The sequence below is a fragment of the Octopus sinensis genome, linkage group LG1 (genome assembly GCF_006345805.1).
Source record: "Octopus sinensis linkage group LG1, ASM634580v1, whole genome shotgun sequence".
Classification (NCBI taxonomy): domain Eukaryota; kingdom Metazoa; phylum Mollusca; class Cephalopoda; order Octopoda; family Octopodidae; genus Octopus; species Octopus sinensis.
The window spans coordinates 66,902,111-66,917,009 of NC_042997.1; the positions used below are offsets into that span (position 1 = coordinate 66,902,111).

The 14,899-nt window shown below is 34.0% G+C and overlaps 1 protein-coding gene across 7 annotated transcripts in view; it reads left to right on the forward strand.

Annotated features, from left to right (window-relative positions):
* Nucleotides 1-14,899, forward strand: part of LOC115213853 (cAMP-responsive element modulator) — a 95,898-nt gene that overhangs the window by 24,434 nt on the left and 56,565 nt on the right. The window contains exon 2 of one of the 7 annotated variants that reach the window (XM_036501680.1): nt 4,453-4,564. The exons of 5 other annotated variants lie outside the window; for them this stretch is intronic. The gene's annotated coding sequence lies outside the window, so the exon portion shown is untranslated. Of the gene's footprint in view, nt 1-4,405; nt 4,565-14,899 lie in introns of all 7 variants that reach the window. One more of the 7 variants, XM_036501679.1, reaches the window with a different exon arrangement.

Genomic DNA, 14,899 nt, shown 5'->3' on the forward strand with positions numbered 1-14,899 from the left:
TTTGCACACTATATCTGCTGCTTATGAACATTATAACTATTACATAATTCCGAGTCCCCAGAAACAGCTGTTAGACTTGAAATACCATACTTTCTCTTAGTTTTCTGTATTTTTTGTATCCATGTAAGTTTATTTTGTAAATATATAAATAGCTATATGCTTATACATGACTGTTCATCTTCTGAATATTTTCAGTTTTTGCTTCATTCTCTATATATATTTACATGTGTATATGTATGTATATTTTATATCTCAAGCCCAAACATGGTTATATGCTTCACTCTCTCTCTCTCTCATACACACACACACATTTTCCCCCCCTATCTACTGTAATAATGGTCCTCAAATAGTGGTAGTTAAAAAAAAATTTAATTAAAAGAAAAATACTGGGTCCATTGGACCCAGTTGGTAATTAGTGATGTACATTTTCTCTGATAGATCAAGGGTTAAAGGTGTTCCACTTACTGCTATGTTGGTGGTCTTTTCTGATTACTAAAATATTTCCCTAGTGATTAATTTATCACTCATCTTAGGTAAGGGATGTCAGGATAAGAGCTAGACTGATTCACTGTCATTAGATAATTTGAAAGATAGGATGGAAGCTGAAAGAATCTTTGTTATATGTACGTTCAAAGAAATACTATGCAATGGTTATGACAAAAAGAAGATAAAGACTTACAACATAAAGGACAATTGATAGTTTCTTGAGGACAGCATGCTGCAAGCCACAAACCAGATCTTAGAAAGAAGGGAAGGTAGAGGAGAGTGAGGAACAATATTAGGTTGTTAGATGGAAAAACAGACATCAGGTATACTTAGCAAGGAGAGAAGCTGAAAGAGAGTTGCCAGTGTTTTCGCTAGAGGGTTGTGAGGTGTTCCAAATTGCAAAGCTGTGTGTCGGTATGAATCAGATGATCATTAATGAAAAGTTTGTAACAAATGATAGCAGTGCACTCATGTGAACTGATGCCAAGAAGAAAAAGATATGGAAATGATTTAATTGGAGGCTGTTGAATGAAGAGAATGCATGGGAGAGCCAAGCTAACCCAAGTCAACCCAATAGAGGAAGTAGCTAAAGATACATATATATCTGTTAATACTGCTTTCTACTTCTTCTAATGAAACAAAATGACATTTTATCTCATTGAGTGTTGGACCATTAAAACAGATCTAATAATTTGTTTTCAAACTTTTCTGTCAAATTGTTAAGGAATTTTATATTAGAGATACTAACACTTAATTTTGTCAAAGCTTGACAGATGGAAAGTTGAATCAGGTTCAGAACTTCACTCTACTCTCTTAGCTGCCTCCACAACCTGAAAATAACTTTAAATTGACTACAGAAACATTCTACACATGTCAGGATATTTATTTTCTTGAGATGCACCTTCCTGTAACTTCAGGGTATACTCTGCCACATCTTCACCACCATCGTCTTTCTATTCCAGCTGGAGTAACCACATATCTCCCCCAACAGCGAAACACCTGTTCATACTTTAATATCTCATTATTTAGTATAAAACTATCTACTTCAATTCTACTTGCCCTCCTCCTCAGTTAAGGGGTTCTTGTCTTGTTTTGTGAGCTACATGGTAATCTTGCTAATACTGGTACCACGTAGAAAAGCACTCAGGACACTGTAGACTGGTTGGCATTAGGAAGGGCATACAGCCATAGAGATTATATGCCAAAGCAGACATTGCAATTTGGCACAATCATCTGGCTCGCTGTCTAAACCATGACAGACTGGCAAAATGGGCATTAGATGATGATGATAATGAGATAGACAGTTTGATACTAGATGAAGTTGGAAGTCAACAAGCTTATTTGTGGATATAAGTTGTTTAGTTTGATATAGAGAGAATACCAAACGAGTTCCCTATGGATACCGTATTTATTACAACGAGTGGCTTGTAAACGTATCTAACGAGCGAAAGCGAGTTAGATATGTTTGCAAGCCACAAGTTGTAATAAATACGGTATCCATAGGGAATGGGTTTGGTATTTTATTTATTACACACGAATAAATGACCATATTTTATTAACCCAGTAACTAAATTCTTCACGTTTAGTTGTAACTTATGAATGACAAAAGTAATGCTGTCACCGTGACCTCGGGTCATCTCCATGAATTGACCAATCAGAAGCAGCGCTGTCACCGTGACCTCAGGTCATCACCATGGATTGACCAATCAGAAGCAGCGCTTGCAGTATCTGACATATGTTAGATACCAAAAATATCTCAAAGTGTTCTCACTCACATGTGTGTAATAATTCAAAGCATTAGGGCAGTGACCTGGCAGAATCATTAGCAGACCAGGCAAAATGCTTAACAGCATTTTGTCTGTCTTTACATTCTGAGTTCAAATTCTGCCAAATTCAAATTTGCCTTTTGGGGTTGATAAAATAAGTACCACTTGAGTATTGGGGTTGATGTAATTGACTTATTCCCTCCCCCAAACTTACTGGCCTTGTACCAAAATTTGAAACTAATATTTCAAAGCATTGAATAAATGCAAAATCTTACTTCACATAAAGCAAATATTTTGTGCAGGTTATTCAGTAACTTTTTTCTCCTTCTTCCTTATTCAAAAGTGGTTGTTGCCATTGCAATAGATGAGCTATCACACACATCTGTGACAATGAAAAACTGCCACTTCCATAGTTCCTTTGCTCTTGAGAGCATATGGTTGGTGTATAATAGGCAAAAGCAATCACATCTTTCCAGTCACTCACATGGCTGTGTTTTATCCTTTTATCCTTTCCTCCTGAGTGCTCATGTATTGTTATCAACGAGAGTCCTTCATCATATGAGTGGGAGTGGGTGTGTGCGTGTCTCTATTTACTAGTGTGTTCCTTTATGTTAGGAAAAACATGGATTTAACTATTTGATAGAGATCAGTAAAACATACCACCAGTATGCTGTAGTCCACTGTCTGCAACTAGTAAAAAAATGTATAAAATGTTTTGGAATTATAAATCTCTTGAGATCAATTGGTAGAGAGAAAGGATGTTGGAATGTTGAGATACTGTGCTTAACTGTTATTTCATTATGTCTATCCTTTACTAATCTGATTTCTTTGTAACTCAAATTATATAATTTGCATGCAATAGCTAAAGAAATTCATATTTTTTTTTTTACTTAGACTATCAATCTGTGAAGTTTGTGAATTTCTATATGTTTGTATACCATGGGGAGAAGAGGAACCTGACATCACAAAACTTCCTTTTGTGTGTGTGAGATACTGACTTGGATTGAATTAACTTTTGAAATTGTCTTTTCTTATCTGTCATTTCTTTGAGAACATCATGCAGTGTGTGTTGAAATGTTTTCTGTTGTCTTGTGTGATTGCTGGAACTTTTATATTACTCCACCATTTTGTGTAATATACAGGGTGTTTGGGCTAAATTTGACAGTTTGCATAAATGGAAAAGAAAATACAATATCCCATCCAGAAATAAAAGTATTTAACAAATTAAAAAATATCATCTAAATTATGGCTGGGTGATAACAGTTTACTCACAGTAGCTGCCTTCACCTTACACCACAGCCACATGATGGCTCCAGAATCACGCATGCATTCCTCACTGTCTCACTGGGAAGATCTTCAAACACTTTGATTTTAGCCACTAGCTTCGCCTTGGTATTGCAGACAGAGCAATTGGTGTTATTCTCAATCGTACCCCACCCAGGATAACTATCAGGGGAATCTGGAGGCCAGAAATTGGGGCTGGTGAAGTCATAGAGATTCTCAGACATCTACTTCTGACTGTTTCCAGAGGTATGGCAATGAGCCGAATCCTGCAGCCTCACAATTGGCCTTCCAGCATCAACCGTCTCCAGACATAGCTGTCTAAATTGAGTCTAATGCTCTGTTCTGTGTTCTGGGAATGAATTTTGGCATGTGGACATAATCAGAACACTTATTGTGTTCTTTCTTGCTGGTGATGGTTTCATAGTATCCATTGCAGCTGTCCAAGTTACATCTTAGAGCCTGTGTAGTGTTCACAGAGCACTGAACAGCTGTCATGATGTCAGCATTTTGATTGCTAGCATGAATCATCATGACATAGATCACTCTTTTCCTATATTCAGTTGACTTTCAGCCATCCATGTCAGTTAACGTTTTCTCAATTATGACTCTGATCTTTACTTCTCCAATGTCATTGACTGTTCACCAATACATTGAGCTGTTCCTGAAAAGAGAAACATTAAAAATCATCAAATTTAGCCTGAACACTGTGTATTTACTATAGATTTTCAACTAATACTCTTGTTTACTAATTAGTCAAAGGTATTTGTAGAACTTTCTTGCCTATTTCTTGTGAAAGTTTTCTTTAGGAAATGAGGTGTGAACTTCATACTGAGATAGACAAATAATATTATCATTTGTTTCATTCACAGCAATACACTTATTTGTTTGAATGTCTAATAAACACTTTAATATGCAGTACAATAAATGATGAACATGGATGGAATAAATATGGCTATTACAGAGATTGGCTTGATTGTCCTTCTGGATACCTGTAGTCAACTCTAATTTGTACTATTATTGCCAAGCTGGTCAGTATATTCTATTTGTAATGCATATATATAAATTTAAAAGCTTTGGAGCAAACTTATTTCATTACTTAGTTTGCTTGTTAATATTCATTAGAAAAAATCAATTTAAGTCTATATGCACATGGAATTAGGGTTGAACTATCTTATTTTAATTTACTAACTCTCATATTAATTATCTTTCATTGTAATTTATTCTATTTATTTATTGCTTCTAAAACTTGCTGTATAAAATATTTCCATACTATAACCATTGTAACACCAAAACCAACACAGGCATTCACATACAGGAAGTATCTATATTTGCTTATAGCTGTTTTTGGATTTGGTTCTGACTTGATGTTAATATTCATAAGCTGGTTTTCACATATTTGCAACTAAAAATATTTGCAACTAAAAATTTGCAACTAAAAATTTTTAAAATTAAAATGAAAATGGCATCATAAAATGTAAGCTTGTTGATAACTCATGTACTTTTTACTAAAATATTTCTCATCAAACAAGTATATGAAAATAATTTTTTTTTTTCAGCATAATGTTTTAAATTGTTACTTACTGTTAATTTCTCATGGAATAGCTTGATATACTGTAGTATAAGACATGTTCAAACTTCCCCATCTGCTAAATGTAAACAGAAAATAGTACACTGACAGTCACGGCAGTTTCTCTGCATGTCTTTTGCTGAAAGATCAAGAATATAAAAATATATTTACTGTATATGAAGATAATATTAATTGGATTAAATATAGCTATTTCATCATCATATTCATCATTGAAACATCCACTTTTCCATGCTTGCATGAGTCGGACAGAGTTCATTGAAGCAGATTTTCTAGGACCGAATGCTCTGTCCCCACTCCTTGCTTCTTTCCAAACAAGATAATATTTCCCTTGATATGGAATATTGAAAATGAACAACACATTTTTCCAGTCATCATGCAATGTCATGACAAGAGTGTACACACACACATGCACACACACACAGTTAACTCCCACACCCATACTTCCTATAAATATGTATGTAACTATTTTCTTTTTCTAGTTTTCATTTACCAAATCCATTCACAACACTTTGATTGTCCTGAAGCTAAAAGAATAGTGTTGTAGAAGAGTGGGTTTATTTGAATCCTTCATGGAGTTTAGTGTAAAATTGTGGAATCATAGGTTCTGGGTGGTAATTTTGTAGGGAAAGAATAATCTGAGCTAGTTATTAGAAAAGATAAGTAACTTGAAAAATTGGAACTGTAGAGTTTCCTTGTCATGCCACTTCATTTAGGAATGGATTCTTTTGTATTCCTTTAGTTTTAAGGGAACGTGTTTGAAGATAACTAAATGAAACGTATATTAAACTGGAGAAAAAAAATAGCAGTGTATTGACAGTATTTGTGTTAGTGTGTGTTGAGCCTATGTATGTATGTGTATAAGATCCACAAAGATCAGAACTTATCTGCAACTCTTGGTTGTCCAAATTGGATGTGCAATCTATGTGGGTGTCTTTTCAGAACATTGTCTGGTTTAAAAAGCTACATCAGATGGTTCTAAGGTGTAGGTACAGGAGGTGGTGAAACTCTGCATAAGGAGTAGACAACCATCATATATGTATATGTATGTATATACGTGTGTGTGTGTGTGTGTGTGTATATGCGCAAGTTATCATGTTGGTGAATAGTTCATCTTCTAGGTTTTACCTTACCTTTTTATACATGTTTAAAAATTTTACTTGAGGCTGGTGGATTTATGCTATGATGTAATCTGTAAATGCATCCATAAAATGAAACCTAAACAGCTGTAGTATATTTTAAATGCCATTTGTGTTCTTTTTTTGGTATATATATTTATAGGTGCTTATATAATAAAAGATATCTGTTTACCCACAATAAAAAAAAATCTAGTTGAGATTATATTACTGATCTCTATCAAGTTATTAGGTCTCATTGGAGAGAGCAGTCATCATCAACAATGGAAATGTCAAGTGGTACTCTATTGAGATTCCATTCTGTATAGTGAATATTTGTGATCTGAAGATAAGAAATATTGTGAGTTGAATGACTTGAATATATATAGGAGTTTCAGGAGTACTGAATAAGGTGGAGGAAAAATATGCATCTAAAATATTTTTATAATACAATTTTTACCTTTACCATTCCAACTTTATATGTTAACCATAGTTTGTGGTGAACACTGTAATAATCAATAATCCAGTGTAAATATATTTAGTTTGGTAATGTGTTTGAGGAGTTCATATATATCATCACCATTTAATGTTCCTCTTTCCATGCTGGCATGGGTTGGACATTTTGACAGGAACCAATGAGCCTGAGGGCTATGCTGAGCTCCAATATCTTCTTTGACATAGTTTCTATGATCATTTTAACCTTAGGATTGTATCTTTTTTTCCTTTTCTCCTAGTATTTAAGGTGTTTTCTTTCACAACCAAGAAGCCCATGGTTTGATTTTACTGCATGATATCTTGAGGAATGAATGTCCTGTAAATGAAATTAAGAGGATGGAAACCGGAATCTTGTTGGGTGGGTTGTACCTGTAATTCAAAGGTCCAGCCTTGTTACATTATGTTACATAGATTTTGGCTGAGAATTGCATCAACTCTAGCATTACTCTGCCAAATGTAATGCTTATTTATTGATATTGCTTTGAATCTCCTGCTTTTGAGATTTCAATTGTATGATTTTTTATTTTTAGAATAATAATGTAGGGTAGTTGTGAGAGGCTGGATCTGGTCAGTTTGAATAAAAAGAAGAAAAAAACAATATTTGGGCTGGATTTGGCTGGTTTGATTGCTAAAATATTAAGGCTAATGTAATTCTCAGGCAAGTAGAGTATACTCACCTGTATAGAATATATAACCACATTTTACACTCTCAGAGTGGTTGGCATTAGGAAGGGCATCCAGTCATTGAAACTATGCCAAATCAGACGAGTCTGGTGCAGCCTCTTAGCGTATCAGCTGTGGTCAAACTGTCCAACCCATACCAGCATGGACAACAGATGTTAAATGATGATGATGATGATGATGACAATGATATCATTAATTTACTAAGGGTTTAGTTGGTTTCACAACTGAAGGCTTATCATGGGAACTGGTGGAGGTCTTTCATATTTGGTTGAGACATCTCAGTGTCTGTCTGGGTGATTTACCTTATTTAGTTTGGTACTTCATTGCTCTGATTTTAAATTTTAGCAGTCACCCAAAATTTACTTCACCATACATCCATTCAGACCTGATAAAATAAGGAGCATTAAAGTAATCTGCTATATCCTCATGAACTTTGTGCTTAATTAAATAGACAAAGAAAATAAGTATTTTTATGGAATGCCATATGCATCTTCATGAAGGCAGCTAGTAGTTAGGGTGTTGGTGTTCTGAACATTAGGTCATGGGGTTTGATTCTGAAGCCAAAGGGCATGGTGTGTTTTTGAGCAAGGCACTTCATTTCACATTGCTCCAACCACACTGTTGAAAACAAATACCAGTCCATCACACAGTTAACCCTGCAATGGAGTGGTGTCTCATTCATGGTGTATTATGCTCTCAGTCGCTAGAATATTTTGAAAATCCAAATAATCTCCAGCCTTATGAGACTTTATGCATACTTAAGGCAGATTTTATGTGCATCTCACATATGCTCTATAGAGTAGTACATTCATAATAGATTTCAGTGAAGTATATGTCTGTCATTTTGGTAGAGTACATTGATTTCAAATTTCGGCACAAGAGCAGCAATTTCAGGGGAGGAGATAAGTCATTACATTGACCCCAATGTTCAACTGGTACTTATTTTATCAACCCTGAAAGGATGAAAGGCAAAGTTGACCTTGGCAGAATTTGAACTCAGAATTTAAAGACCGACAAAATGCCACTAAACATTTTGCCTAGTGTGCTAATGATTCTGCCAGCTTACCACCTTATTTTGGTAGAGTATATTGATATTGTTTTGTGTTGGCTGTACCATTGCCATACAATACTTTTTATTCTTTTCATTTACAAAGCATTATAAACATGGAAGATATAATTTCTTACTTGATGTTGGCAAACTCGACTGCTCTGCATATCTTTATGTCAGTGACATTTAGGCATTTAGATTATTTTTGCAATGCATTAAACAGAGCAGTATTTTGTTGATTTAGTTTAGAATACCAACTTTGTAACCAATATCTGTCTCTCTATGAAGTTACTATCAGAAAAATGGTTTTTGGGTTTTCACACATTAAATGTGGTGATAAATTTTTGTTTGATGATATCTAGAGAAAAATTGAATGACTGATAAAAAGTGAACAAAGACAATTTATATTTGATTACAGAGAGTCTAGCGTATTGGTGCTGCAATGTAACAGGTTGATATGTTGTGTGCGAGGCTTGGCTGCTTTTTTAGAACATGTGTATTTGTTATGAATTATGTATCAGTAGAATAATCATAGCTGTTTCATAAGTCTTAGTTTTTGGACTTACATAGCACTTCTACATATGTTGTATAATGATGATTTTAAAAGGATATGCATGTATTTATTTTTAAAAGGATATGTATTTATTTATTTTTTCACTCCATTCAGCATAGCCATGGCTCTCTGGTTAGATAATGTAAAAGTGTAATTAATTAGCACTGTATAGAGCTGGAAGATGTTAAAGAAACTTCAAATGTGGAAGTGTAGGGCTCTGTTACACTTCTAAAGGAATTGTTTTATTAAAACTTGTCAGTTGTGATTAAGTAAACAACAGGTGGAGAATTATTTACTGGAGTTGTAGAAAAAAAGAGAAAATATTTTAGTTATTTTGACGATGTTATGATTAATGTTTTAATCTCCCCTTAGTATTGAAAAGAAAAGGAAATTAATAGTGAATATTTTTGTCTCAAGTGTTCAGAGTGGAAAGGGATTTATGATAAACTTTTTACTCAGTAGGAAGAAAAATCCAAGCTTATAATGGCATTTTTCTCTCTCTTATTGAGTTGGACTTAGACTGTAAATAGCTAAAAAATACTTTGGAATGAGGTAGTAAACTGAGGAAACTAATGGGAGTGCAGAACAGACATTATTTCCTTCATAAGTCGGTAGTGGCATAAAGGAAGAAGGTTGGGCAAAAATTATAAAAATCATAAGTAGAACAATTAGATAAAGTTGTTGACTTCTGGATAGCCTGGTTCAGTTTTGACTGACCATACCTGTAGGAAACATATGGACCAGTGTTTCCCAATGAGAAATAGTAATATATAGGCTAAGTATATGCTAATTTTGAGTAATTTTTGTGTTTAACCCTTTTGGTACCATATTTTTCTTGAAATACATCTCTTTGTTTCAATTGATTTCAAAAATAATGAAGACTACAGTAAAATAATTCAGTCATTATTAAGCAGATGTTTGGAACATTATTTAACAGGAAATTTTAATAGGAAATTGTAATTTAGATCACTTTAACCCTTTAATATTCAGATTATTCTGTCAGTTCTAATGCTTAATCACACTGTTTTCAATTAATAATGCATTATTTTATAGCTTTGAGATTTCAATGATGTGATTGCTTATTTTTAGAATGACATTGTAGGATAGGTGTGAGAGGTTGGATTTGGTTGGTTTGAACATAAAACATATAGAATATCTGGGCTGGATATGGCCAGTTTAAATACTAATGGGTTAAAACAGGAAGTTTGTACCAGGGAACCAAGGACAGTCTTGGGCACATTGGTATCAAAATGGTTAATTCTATATTTGTAATTTCATACACATACTGTATATTCTCTGAGGTAAAGGAAATTTTGGCATCTTTAGGTAGTAAGGTGACTGACCCTATGGGAAAAATAGCCTCTTAATAAGAAATTTTAAAGGAATTTGCTCTAAACAAGGACTTGATTAAGATGAAATTTAAAAAAATTTTCTTGGCAGCATTTGGATGGATTTAAGTCTGCTAAAATTTTGAAACACAGTTTTATGACTTAATCTCTTATGAAATTTAACTTTATGAGAGAAAAACAATTGATAAAGGCCTAAATGACTTTTGTGTGGGTGTTCTCTGAGACAGGGAACATATTTCAAAGGTTCCATAAGACTAAAAGGACTGGGAAATGCTGATATAGCCCACCAAGATGATTGATGCTTTCCCATACATATCCTGATATGCTGCTGACTCTAGAGAGAGTGAAGTTTAAGTAGGGATTAAAAGTGAAAACTGTTAAGCTATCAAATAGTCCATCCTTGTGCTCATTTTCCTCTAAGTGACTGCTTTTTTTCTTCATATCTATTATATTGCTTCCCAACCTTGTGCTCTCAGGTTCAGTCCCATTGTGTGGAATTTTGGGCAAGTGTCTACCAACCAAAGACTTGGGAGTGGATTTGGGTTATAGAAACTGAAAAAATCTCACCATGTGTGTGTGTGTGTGTGTACATCCTTGTCTTGACATCACTTGATAGTTTTTAGCAAGCATCGCTGTCATAGAAGTGGTGTTTGTCTCTGGTCTACCATGAAAAATGTGTTTGGCTCTGGGAAAGTATTATTTTGCTTGGAAACAAGTGTGGGTTGGTGACAGAAAGGGCATCCAGCCATAGAAAATCTGCCTCAATGAATTCTGTCTGACCCATGCAATCATGAAAAAGTTGATGCTAAACAATGATGATGATAATGAGTTGATAGTAGAGAAATCTAGAATTTGGAGAAAACAAACCCACTAACTTGTGGAAGCTTCCTTGGTGACTCAGTCCTGTGATCTCTTGAAGTATTGATGGCGCAAGAACTGTGTTAAAAGATTCTGCTACAATTTTGGTATATCATTGTATTTGTTGTCATATAATGTTAAACTTAACTGTGATTATATTATTTGTGCTTAGGCTTTGAAACCTCTTGAAATTTGAAAGATGATGAGCTGACTGATCATATAAAGCAATGGATCTCAACTGGGGTCCAAATGGCCTGTTGTGGCCTATATAAGGCTTTTGTTGTTAAAATTGATCTGCAACAAATTGGTTGTATTTCTACAATACCAAAAATATTTTTTTTATGCAATTACTAACATTTAATTATAAAAATATATGAATTTTTTCAAGATTGAATGGCTAGGAGGGTCCATCCGAGTAAAATAGGAATCGAAGGGGTCCATAAGTATAAAATGGTTGAGAAACTCTTGATATAAAGTTAAATTGTTAATAAAGTGCTGATAGATGTGAATAATAGTGAAGAATTTCCTCAAAGTGTTGCTGTTATGGGTGGAATGATAGTAATTTGGATTTGTGCCTGAAACAAATAATGTTAAAGTACTGTAATATTGATATTGTCCTCTCATAAAACTCTCCAGATTAAAACAAATTATTATTGTCTTGATTGAGCAGACAATCCTGCTGTAACCATTACACTTTATTTGTTTAGGACTACATTATTCGAAATACTTAAAAAAAAAAAAAATGTGGAATTTGAAGAAATTTGGTTGCTATTTTCTAGCAGCTTGAACAGCCACTTAGAGACTTTCTCATTGGCTCATCTGAAACAAGTTTGTTGCTTTAGGAAGATGGTAGATATGTTCGAATAGATGACAAATAATGAGTGTTTACTTGATTTTGAGTATATTGTTAATGATGTCTACATCAAATATTTTTTCATTACCTGTGATAAAAGGTAATTCAACTGGTCTATTCTGTTATCCAACCCCCCCCCCCAATATTAGTGTAACTACAACCATTTTATCCAGTGTATCACATTTCTAATTTGTTTTTAGAAAAGATGGTGGAGTAGAAAGGAGCGAGATTTGGCTGCTATTTCTAGAAGGTTAAGTGACCAAGTAAAAACACTCTCATTGGCTTGTTTTCATACTTGTGTAATTTGTATGTGATGAGTGATGTTATGTGTTGATAATCTGACAAGTTAGGTTTGCAGCCTTGTATCAGTTTAATTTATGGTAAGTTTCAAATATAACAACTCCTTACATCTCTTTCATGAAAGAGATGTGAGATTTATTGCTGTAAATGAAAGATCTTACAGCTATTGCTATATTAATAAACTATTGAGCCAATATTGTCATTTCTTCACCACATAAGTAATTTCTTATTTGGTATCTGATACTACACTAAACATATTAACACAAACTTAACTGTTGTATTTTCTTGCTGATTGCATCTCTAAATAATTAACATTAGTGATTTTATTTTGATCTTTTAAAAAAAATGTTAATATGTAAATTTGTATTCATTGTGGAGACCAATACCTGCCTAATCTATTGGGATCCAATGCAATTGCTGCTATTATTGTTAAGACTAGTGATGGAATGATTAAAACAGTAGAATGTTTGACAGTATTTAGTTACAGCCCTTCATGTTTTTACTTCAAACCTCACTATGTGCAGTCATCATTACCTATCATTCATTCTGGGTCATAAAATAAAGTAACAGTCAAATACTGAAGCTAATATAATCAACTCACACCTCTCCATTAATTTCTGACCTTGTGCATATGTTAAAAGCTAGGCAGAATCATTTGAGTGTTGGACAAGATGCTTTGTGGGATTTGTTCTGGTTCTTCACATTCTGAGTTCAACTCCAGTTGAGGTCATCATTGCCTTTCATCCTTTCGGAATTGTTAAAATAATGTACCAGTTTAATACTGGGGTTGATGTAATTAACTTGTCCTCTCTTCAAAATAGCTGGTTTTGTGTCCAGAGCTTAAACCTGTCACACTATGTTCCTGCAATAGCAAGAAGAGCTTAAATGTCATCTCTGCCAAGTTCCTGCTAAAGCGTTAATGAACACCACACAGAGAAAAAGGAGATTAAATACTAAAAATAGACAACTGATTGCATTGCAGTTTTGTAGTCAAGTGTGGTTATGACTCATTGTTAATGATGTCCCCCATATCTGTTGGTTACTTTTGTTTTTAATAATAATAAAAAAACAAACAATTTTGTGAGGAAATGAGGATATGATGAACCCAGTACTTCTTTTAGTAAATGAGTGAGGCCTAGACTCTTTGCAGTTGAGAAAACTATTGATAATATTTATTCTTCAGATGAAGAGTTTACACTTATGCTGATAATGAAAGTGATTCAGACAATCAAACTAGTGAAAGTGATGAGGAAAGTAGTGATTCAGGTGAATGAATACTGTAGTTGAGAGATTGGCCTATTATTGTTATTCTCCTGAATTTCTTTGTGATTTAGTTGTATTAGTTTGCCTGTAATCATTACTCTTGAGCTGCATATGCAACTATTTATTTTTTGCCTCAGGAGCCAAGAGGGTTCAAATGTGAGACAATGTGTAACTACTGACATCTACTTAAATCTAACCAATATTACTACTACAAAAGGCAGCAGGTTGGCAGAATCATTAGCTCATCAGGCAAAATGCTTAGCAACATCATGTCCATCTTTACATTATAAGATCAAATTCTGCTGGTGTTGATTTTGCCTTTCATCTTTTCAGTACCTGTTGTGCATTGGGGTCAGTGTAACTGATTTACCACCCCCTGAAATTGTTGATCTTATGCTAAAATTTGAAACCAGTATTACAACTACAAGCAGGCCTTGTGCCTGTGTTAAAAATCAATATTAGAAATGTATGTGGTGATAAGAATCAAAAGAATCAGTTAAAATGTTTTTTTCCCCTGGAAGATTTATAAGTATCGACCATATCTAGGAGAACATTTATACATTTATGAAATGAAACAGCTTCAATTTAGAATCAGAGTTTGTGTTCAGATAATAAGATATCTGTTGCACCTTTTGGAATGGTAATTTCAAATAGTAATTTATTTGGTCTACCATCTTATTATTTCTTTGACACGTTTGGTAAAGGATATTAGAAATTTATAAACTGTTCTGCATGAGGTAGTGCTTTAGAGTCAGCAGATATATTTTTACAAGAGTCTAGACATGTGGAAGGCCAACTGGAAATTCATTTCCACCCAATCACCTTGACAGTATTTGCTAGTTGGATTCTGTATAATCGTTATTGCTGCTGCTGCCGCTGCCACCACCACCACCACCACCACAAACTCGTCCTCCTCCTCTTCCTTCCCTCTATAAACTTATTCAGTTTAGTTTCTGGTTATTTTTGGTTGAATTCTAAATATGTATAATTTTCCCCAATAAAACATATATATATGTAAAAGCCTCACATGTAAGGTTTATCTTGAGGATTTCACTCCAGCTCAGTAGCAGTCAACTGTTTTAAGTTAAATTTACATGTATAATGACTGTTAGGTTAATAATTTCAATAAGTTGTGGTTGATTTACCGGGTGAGTTGTTTGAAGTGAGGTTTTAACTTATATTACACCCAAGACTATCAGAAATCTTATCAGCTAGAAATTGAATCAAACAATAATGTGCTGGTTACTAATATATTTGCAT